The sequence below is a fragment of the Callionymus lyra genome, chromosome 9, assembly GCF_982586985.1.
Source record: "Callionymus lyra chromosome 9, fCalLyr1.hap1.1, whole genome shotgun sequence".
Classification (NCBI taxonomy): Eukaryota; Metazoa; Chordata; class Actinopteri; order Syngnathiformes; family Callionymidae; genus Callionymus; species Callionymus lyra.
This window is the reverse complement of record NC_141826.1, coordinates 12,278,492-12,288,354: the sequence shown is the minus strand read 5'-3', so window position 1 is coordinate 12,288,354 and position 9,863 is coordinate 12,278,492. Positions and strand designations below refer to the sequence as shown.

Sequence of the window (9,863 nt, the reverse complement as noted above, 5' to 3'; positions counted from 1 at the left end):
CCCATTCTTTGGTTTAACAAGACAGAAGAAAACCAGAACAAATGCACGCATCACAGCGGTCGAGCGCTAACAATGACTTCTTGTCGCAACAAATATTCACATTTTTACTCTGATTTTATTACATTTAAAATAGTGTAACTGTTGATTTGACTCATCAGAAATCATGAGTGTAGCTTCAAATATATTTTGACTTTGCAAAGTAAAAACAGAATTAATGACCTTTAAGATCCTAATTTCTTTTCCGCACAACTTCTCTCACCTCGGGTCAAACACATGTCTCACAGCAACTCAAGTGTCCGCCCAGCATCGCAGGTTCCTTCAGGGGTCGACAACCATGTCAGCGTCTCTCTGTTTAATTCTATTAAGCTCAGGTTCTTGCTGCAAATTAAAATGCAAATTGCCTCGGTAAAGGAGAACGCATACAGACCGAGATAAGGTATATCCTGGGCTTTTTTTTTTTTTTTTTTTAACAGCTGGCACTTATGAAGTACAATCCTTTTTTTTTCTTTTGTATAACTTAATTCAATTCTGAAGAACAAAGGATGGCAAACACAATGTCTCACAACAGCGTCGGTCCAGCATGTCTGAGACAAAAAGGACAAGATTGAAGACATAAAAAGACATTATTGCAAAAAACGGTCAATTTGGTCCGAATAAAGGTTATGAATGTATTTTTGTGTTTGTCATTGCCGTTGTGAGTTTGCTTTTGTGTGGTTGAGTGTTTGTGAACGTGTACCCATATGGTTGTGTGATTATGTGGATTTTTGTGTAAGAACCGTTGTGTATGTGCAAATGTATTTGTGCATGTGGTGTTATTTTGTATGTGCGAGTGTGTATATGCGGTTGTTTGTGCATGTTAGCGTATGCAAGTGAGTAAATAGTATTTATAGCTCACTTTTCCAGATCAGGGTCACAAACAGTCAAAAAATACCCAATAAAATAAATACTTAAAAAGGTCAAGACACATAAAACAAACACAAGAGTCTCACAAAATCAAGGAAAAGCCTGCATGAATAAAAATGGCTTGAGACGTGGTTGTGTAATTATGTGCATTTGAGTGTAGGAAAGGTTGTATTTGTGCATTTGTGTGTGGATGTTTGTGTATGTGCGTGTGTCTGTGTGGTTTTGTGCATGTGTGGGTGTGTATGGTTGTGTGTGCAGTTGTGTTTGCAATAGTGGCATAGTGTGTGTGTATGGTTGGTTATGTGTGTGGTTGAATGCATTGTGTTCTTGTCTTTTATGTGTGCATGTGGGTGTTTATGGATGTGCGGTTGTGTTTGTGCATGTACTGTATGCGACTCTGGCTGTATATTGGTTAGTCTTTTTTATGTTACTTTGTGTATTGTTGTTAGAGTGTGTGTGCAGTTGTGTTTGAATAGGTGACGTCGTATGTATCGTATGTATTTGGTTGTGTGCGCGTATAAGTAGTTGTGTTTGCCATTGTATATCCTATCCATGTTTGTGGTTGTGTGTACTGTTGTGTATGTGCACGTATGTGTGTGTGGGGTTTTATTTTTGCATGTATGCATGTTGTTGTGTGTATGTGCGTGCATGTGTGGTTTTGTTTGTCCATCTATGCATATGTTTTCTTTGGAAAGTGCAGTTCTGTCAGTGCTGTCACGCATTAGTGTGTGTGCTCGTGTGTTTGATTTTTGGGTGTGTGTTAGGAGTGTACTCGCATTAAACAAAAAAAAAACAACTTTCTTTGAAAGAACAAGTTGAGGGAGATTGCGTTGAAGAAGTGTGTCCAAGATAAACGGACTGCAGGCAGGAAGTGCCAACTCCGGCAGAAGAGGAGAGAAGAACGGTGCACAGATATGCAAAGATATGGTCGGAGAATGTTGCGAAGGGATCGGTGAACCTGGCGGTATATATTCATAGAAAAAAAAAAAAAAAGAAAAAAGAAAAAGGAGGATCAAGAAAGCTTGAGCGTCTCTGTGAGATTTGTCAACTGCACTGTTTGACATGTGTATCGCTGCAGGCAAACTCCCCACCTACTCGGTAATGAGCTGGAGAAGCATTAATGTTGGTGGAGGCAGAGAGACAGACTCCTTGAAGTCACAAACACCTGTTTTAGCTCTAAAAAAAAAAAAACATCCATGAAAGAGTAACTCTTGAATAAGAAGAGCTCAGCTATTGTTTTTTTTTTCTTTTTGATGCAGGTTTCTTAGTGAGACTGAAGCACATGTTAACAAGCATACGAGTTAAACATCAGTCACTATCTAACACCTCGTGATGACTGACGGTTGATGTGTACGTCGATATGACAGAACGGACGGCGCCCACTTTTTAACAGTCCTTTTCGTCCAAATAACAAACTTAAAAACATCCAAATATCTCCATGTTGCTCATCGGTAATTGAACATTTGTAATGAAGCCCCAACTTGAGAATTTGTTTTAAAAAATAAATCAACAAGTCTATATGTTAAGCTAGTTTGTAGCTGGCGCTAACAGAGTCTACCGTCTACACATGGAGCGCAAACAAGATTTACCTGGAGTCTTACCTGTCTGTGTAGCATATTAGCATTTAGCTTCTGCTATAAACAAGCCTTAAATAAAGAATTGTTTATTTATTTTTCAAAACAATTTCTCAAATTGGGGCTTCATTACAAATGGTAAATAACCAATAATCAGTATGGAGGTATTTGGGTGTTTTTAAGCGTCGCTTTTTTGGGCAAACATTTTTGCCTATAACTTCCCAACCCTTAGTCGACATGAGGGTGTGTAGAAAATGAGGTATATTTAAATTCTCAGGTGAACTATCCCTTTAAGAGCAGACACGGCATCCGTCAAATGTTTTGAAACCTCTGCATCAGTTCAATAGCAACATGCTGGGGGGGCTTTGAAAGTGAATACATTGTGTTTTTTATAAATGAACATCTGCTTCGTGCTACAGGCTGTTTCACACCTTTTCTGATGGATGCGTTTCCTTCAGAGTGGCTGTAAACAATACATAATAGATCGCTCTTGTAGTCTGAAGTGTTCCAGACTAGATCTCGACACGAACAGGATTCAATGGCGGGTGCAGGGGGGTGGGGGGGGGGGGCACCAGGGTTACCCCCGGGGGGCGCTGAGCTGCAGTGGTTTATCAACGACAGACCATTGTTTGACTTTTGTAAATCATTTCTTCTCCTCGTATATTTCTGTAGGTGTATAAGAAAGACTGGAATGAAGACGGCGGCGGTTTTAATCCCCACAGATGGCGACACCCTCCATAAACGGCGGAAAAAGCCTCTGGAGGTCTCTTTTTCTGGATGGGCGACTAAAGACACGCAACATTAGTTTTAAATCAATGACCTTTACATACAAACATTCCAGTGGACGGACTTGCGAAAGAGCTTGGGAAAGAGCTTGCTCATCAGGTTCTGGGATTGCTTAAACGAGGGTGTAGCCATTGATATGATGCCAAAAAAAAAGTGACACAATTAATTACCTGAGCCATATGGCCACTCGTGTCTTCCTGCCATTTCCACTTAGGCTGCGTGAACGCTGCTGTGAGACTGCTGACATTTACCGAGGGGGAATGTTGCGACAATCTTTCGCCATATATCTTTGTCTCAGAAAAACACACACACTGCAGCCATTTTTTTTTTGTTATCTTAAAATGATGTTTAGTTTATTATATTTAATACAACTAAAGTTACTGTATATACTTCAGAATTAAAATGCTTGTATTTAAGGTTTAAAACTTGAAAATGTTTTTAATTTTTAATTTTCTATCATATAATTTAATTCAATTATTTCTTTATTTAAAGGTTGATTTTATTATTGCATTAAGTTATTCAATAATTATCTTGTATAATGAAATTGATGGTGTTATTTTTATTTTTTTTTATTATTTGTTTTAAACTATTATTAGACATTTTTGTTAAATGGAGGTTTTTTTGGCACATGAAGCTTGAAGCTTTTTTTTGTCTTTGTTGTTTTTCTTTCCTTGACCTATGTTCTTTGTCTTTGTCTTTAGACTTAGATTGTGTCATCTTGTTCTTCCTCTTTATGTTCTTCTTCTTATTTTATTTTTTATGTATTATTTTTTATTGTTTATGAAAAATTGCTAGCTATTGGTAAAAAACAATTTCTCGAAGGAGACCTCCTGAGGGATCAATAAAGTTTTACCTTACCTTACCTTATATAACACTTCCATCCTTTAAAGAATTTTTTTTTTTAATTCTATATTTATAGTAATTTGTAGCTTTTTGAAATTCCATTTGTTAGTATAGTAATTCTGCACTAGTGTAGTGTAAGGCTGTGGTTTGTAACCAAGAGGGAGGAGTACTAAAGCAGGTTCTTCTACTAGAGCGGGTCTCGCTGCATAGTTCTGTATCAACTGCAGGCGAGACATCTCCTTGTTTAGACATGAAAACAAGTTGTTGAGACACGATATTTAGAGATTTGTCTCAGTTAAAGGAACAGTTTCTGGTCAGTTTTCTGCAGTGTTGAACTAGAGGCATGTCTTTGTCAAATACAACAGGTTTCTCAGGCTCAGTTTGAAAGTACTGACTCAACCCTGGAACCTTATCATCAGGTGCAATAACCAGAGTTTCAGTTTTGTCCACATTTAGCTGCAAAGTGTTTTCCCTCAAACATTGTTTGATTTCTAGCAGTCTCTCACAGAGAAAAGAATAACCTGTTTTAGTACTCCTCCCTCTTAATTACAAACCACAGCGGTACACCACACTATTTCAGAACTTTGGAGAGTCTGCAGAACCAGCCAAGATGTCTGTCACCACAGAGCAGGACAAACCAGAGGGATCTTTGCTGGTTCGGGATTATGAACCACGAGACTGGCAGTATGTGTTACCAATCTACACTGACGGTGTCATGGGGATGGTGGTGGGAATAGCCTTCAAAGGACTGAAGCATCATCCAGAGAGCCTCTTGCTCTATTTCCTTATTACAGGCAAGTGCTGGATAAAAACGTTTTGTTTTCTTTAATGTTCACACATGATTATATATTCTACTACGAATCCTTAAAAAGAAAAAGTATGTGTTCTTTATATATATAGTATATACTTTTGGTAGATGATATATTTAATATATAATATAAAGGAATGTGAAAAAATCCTTAAAATTGACATTTTTTTCATCTTATTAATTCAACTATCCAGTCACAAGCCAATAACCGACCAACAATACAAGAAAATATTACCAAATTAAATTCGTGACCTTATCACCAGGTCACTGGTGGTGATAAGGGGGGATAAGGGGAAGCCAGTAAAGAGTCTGGGCAAGATCTACGACTGCACCTTAAAAGACACTGCAGCACTCCGATCAACAACAGAGGAGTTGGGAACCTGGCTCACAGGGGTGGATAAGTCGGGGCTTCCAGGCAAGTTTAAAGCCTGGATCTACCAGCACGGCATCTTGCCACGACTCCTCTGGCCACTGCTGGTGTATGATGTGCCAATGACCACCATCGAGTGCTTCGAGAGGAAAGTCAGCCGTTTCCTCAGGAAGTGGTTGGGCCTACCATGAAGCCTCAGCAGCATTGCCCTTTACGGGAAAAACAACAAACTAAAACTGCCCTTCAGTAGTCTGACGGAGGAGTTTATGGTTACCCGAGCTAGAGAGGTGCTGCTGTACAGGGACTCCACCGACAACAAGGTCTCCTCGGCAGGCATAGAAGTGAGGACAGGCAGGAAGTGGAAGGCTCAGGAGGCTGAGGCACGGTTGCGACACAGTGAACTGGTGGGCACAGTAGCATCTGGACGGGCAGGTCTTGGAAGTAACCCAAGCCCTCGCTACAACAAGTCCCAGGGAAAGGAGAGGCGACAGCTGATCCAGGAGGAGGTCCGAGCAGGGGTGGAGGAAGCCCGCTGCAGTAGGATAGTAGGGATGCGGCAGCAGGACGCATGGACCCGATGGGAAGAGGCAGCTGACCGGAAGATCTCATGGTCAGAGCTATGGAGATCTGAGCCACATTGGATCAAGTTCCTTATGCAATCGGTGTATGATGTATACCCAAGCCCATCCAACCTCTTCTGCTGGGGCTTAGCCGAGACTCCACTGTGCTCTCTCTGCCAGAAAGCCGGATCGTTGGAGCACATCCTAAGCTGCTGCCCACGTGCACTTGGAGATGGGCGTTACCGTTGGCGCCATGACCAGGTACTATGGGTCATTGCAGAAGTCATAAGCACAGGGATCTCCACCAGCAAAAACCAACAACCAACAAGGCATCCCATCACCTTTGTAAGAGCTGGGGAGAAGCCACAGCAGCGCAGGACTCAAGCAGGGGGGCTGCTGGCAACAGCTCGGGACTGGCAGCTGAAGGTGGACCTAGGAAGACAGCTCAAGTTCCCTGATAACATCACAGCGACCAAACTCAGGCCAGACATAGTCCTGGTGTCCGAAACAACCAAGCAAGTGGTCCTGCTGGAGCTGACTGTCTCCTGGGAAGACCGGATGGAGGAGGCCTTTGAGAGGAAGAGGGCCAAGTATGAGGAGTTGGCAGGCGAATGCTGAAGCAGGGGATGGAGGACACGATGCAACCCAATCGAGGTCGGGTGCAGAGGGTTCGTTGGCCAGTCTCTCATCAGGGCACTCAAAATGTTGGGAGTGAAGGGACTGCACACCAGAGACATCACCAACGCAGCAGAAAAAGCGTCAAGGTGGCTGCGGGGAGATCCGTGGGCTAAACAAGCTACTTAGACACAAGTCGGGGTCTGATCAACCCTGGCTGGGTTGCCTGGGCGAGGGTGTCTGTTGCGAGACCCGAAACACCCTATGAATGATGATGTGTCTAAGTTGCACCAAGAGTGTTTGCTATAACGATTGCACCCTAATATATAACTATACGTTCCAAGTCAAATATTTAGATCTAAATAAATATTAATAGGAATAATTTTAATCATCTTGTCAATAAAAAAAAAAATTAAAAAAAATGTCGATTTATTTAATTATTTATTGTAGCAAAGATGCGTTCAGGAATTGTCGGAATTGCATGAGATTATAGTTTTAACAACAACAGGTGTTCCTGACACACATTTTCAGCTAAATATCCACACGAATTAACAAATTGACATTACAACAGTTTTTTTTGCCCTGCAAGGTCACAGGTTTCTGAAATAAACTAAGAGAAGATGTTTAAACTGTAAAACATTCTGTAATTTCACCGTGTAATCAGGAAGGAAACAGCTGTTGAAGCAGTAAAAGAGAAAGTTGTAAGTATGCCACTGCCTAAAATGTTAAAATGTTAAGTAGAAATAATAATATTGAGCCTTCTTTTTTAAAGTGACTACCTATTTTTATTTTTGTATATTCCTTCTTCACAGTTGTGTGCCTCCTGCTAACCCAGTCATGGTGGATGTTAGCAATCGTACCTGCTTTTGTGCTTTGTGCCCGCTACTACTACAGCCGACTGGCCATTCAAGACTACCTGGAGGAAGTTCTTTCCACAGACTTTAAGGACATTGATGAGTACTACACTAATTCTACAGGTTGGTCTCACATCATAGCCAAGAACAAATAAATCGTCCATACAAACCTGATGGATAATTGCAGATGGAATAATTATCACATCGGTTAAGTTTGTTCATGATTATTTATTATTCTATTAATCAATATAAATTTGACGACACAACTTTTTTTTTTTAAAGGCAACGACACAAAAAGAATAATATCCAAGGCCAACATAATTTGAAGAATTTAGAATTAACTGGAAATTCAAAAATAAATTCAACAATTCAAAGCCCCCTTAAACTACATATGAGACAGAAATTGTATATATATTTGCCAAATATGGTATGGTATGGTAAAGACACAAAGCCATGTGCTCTTTTGACTGCAGCTCGCTAAAGCTCGCTACAATATATTGCAAATCTGACTCAGTTTAAAAGTTTGCTATAATGTATTTATACTGTAAGCTTAGTATTCTAAATTGTAGCTATTCTGAATCATTACTTGATCTCTGTTGAGTAATGTTGTAAGTTTCTTTCAATAAAATATAGGCGACAAATCTTACAACTAAACAGATCTTAAACTTAATATTAAGGTTAATATTCAAGGTGTTTTTGACCATCACATGCTTATCCTTTGCGTTCCAGTTCGTCGTCTGTGGGTTGCTGAGCTGGATGGAAAGGTGGTGGGATTAGTAGCAGCCCTCGGCGATGAGACCACTAGAACTGTGGAGCTACATCGTATGTCAGTGGACAAGGGATTTCGTAGGAATGGGATTGCCATTGCACTGGGCAAGAAAGTTCTTCAGTTTGGCGTAGATCAGAACTACTCCATCGCCAAGTTGGGTACAGAATCTTACTCTCAGGCCGTCCATCGCCTCTACTTGGGACTGGGCTTCAAACTGGTGGGGACCACAAATGGCTACTACAAACCCGGAACAACACCCCCATTACTGCATAGGATTTTTTATAGGGTCCGACGTCATCACTACAAGCTGGATTTAAAGATCTTAACTAAAAATGAAGAATAAGATAAGAAATTATGGGAGTAAACCCATCAGTCTAACCTTGACTGACCGCTCCGAAGCGAGAGATGAATGTGTGAATAAAGTTTGACAGAAATTTTTTAGAATGGAAAAAGATTCCCAGGTTACTGTAGATTTTCTAGACCAAATTATGACAGTTAGTGGTACCAGGGGGAGGGGCCATAGGGGGAATGGGGGGAGGAGGGGTCAAAAGATCATCAAAGTCATCCATGATTTTGACATTTAGTCTAGTACCTCTCTCTAACATGTTATTTTAAAAATGTTTAATTCAAGTATAAAACATAAACATACAAATCACCTTTCAAGATACAAATTATGAAATGTTATGTTCAATAAAAACGAAATTAACCTTTAAACTTTGTTCTTGTTATTATTTATTTTTATTTTTATGAATCTATCATCTGTGTAGCTGTGGGCTAATTGGAAAAACAATTTCCTGAATGAGACCTCCAGAGGGATCAATAAAGTTTTATCCAGCCATCTATCTATCTATATCTAAATATACAAAACAGAACTCAATTATTAAAAAAAAACAAATAACTGAACTGGTTACAAAACAAAGAACATCTCAATCAAAAATATATTTTTCAAATATTTTATATGTTAAATCGAACCATTCAATATTCTAATGACACTGATAAACTTCCATAGAGGATCAAAACAAATGAGCAAATTCCTCATTATATTTTGAGATTATTTTGTCTATATCCGGTATGAGGCATATGATTGAAGATTTATATTTGGCTCAAAAATCATATTTATTTTTTATTATAGTTCTTCCATGGTTTATACTTACAATACAATAGTTACAAATCAAATATATATTTGTGTTTACCAGCAACGTGCAAATATCTGGTGTTATTTTTGTGTCGCAATTAAACCTCTGGCTGCTAGATGGCAGTTGTCACTACTGTCTCCACGGCACACGAGGATGCAGTCGACTCCAGTAGCTATTTTGGTTTTCTTAACGCATAAAATCAGTTAAGAGAAGGATCATGTGGTCTGTAAATTATGCAACACCAGAGTAAAGTAGTCGGACAATTCTACACATATGTCCTTGTTTCTACAGTATAGCGATATATTGCATAGTTGTCCCTGTATCCCGATACACATCATATCGCTGGATTATTGCCAACACAGGACCCTACTAATGGCACATACATGTAAGAGTTTGACTCGGTGATCTGATGATGTTCTTTTTCACATACCACAATTTTTTTTTACTTCAAAATGTTTTCATTAATTGTCATATTTCTTACGGAAAAGGTTTTTGCAAATCCTACAACTAAACGAATGCAGTGTCTGAGGCCAGCGAGTTAAATGTGTTTATACATTTTATCCTGGGAAGTTGCTCCACTCGTGGGAGCAGATGATGAGTTTGTCGGACCAAATCTAAATACACTCGATTTCCCACGCCGTGATT

At 39.6% G+C, this 9,863-nt stretch overlaps 2 pseudogenes; both read left to right on the top strand.

Moving 5' to 3' along the window:
* The first annotated feature begins 4,716 nt into the window (after window positions 1–4,716).
* LOC148071845 (uncharacterized) lies at window positions 4,717–6,727 on the top strand (annotated as a pseudogene).
* A 528-nt stretch (window positions 6,728–7,255) lies between these two features.
* Window positions 7,256–8,425, top strand: LOC148071844 (N-acetylaspartate synthetase pseudogene; annotated as a pseudogene).
* The last annotated feature ends 1,438 nt before the right edge of the window (window positions 8,426–9,863 follow it).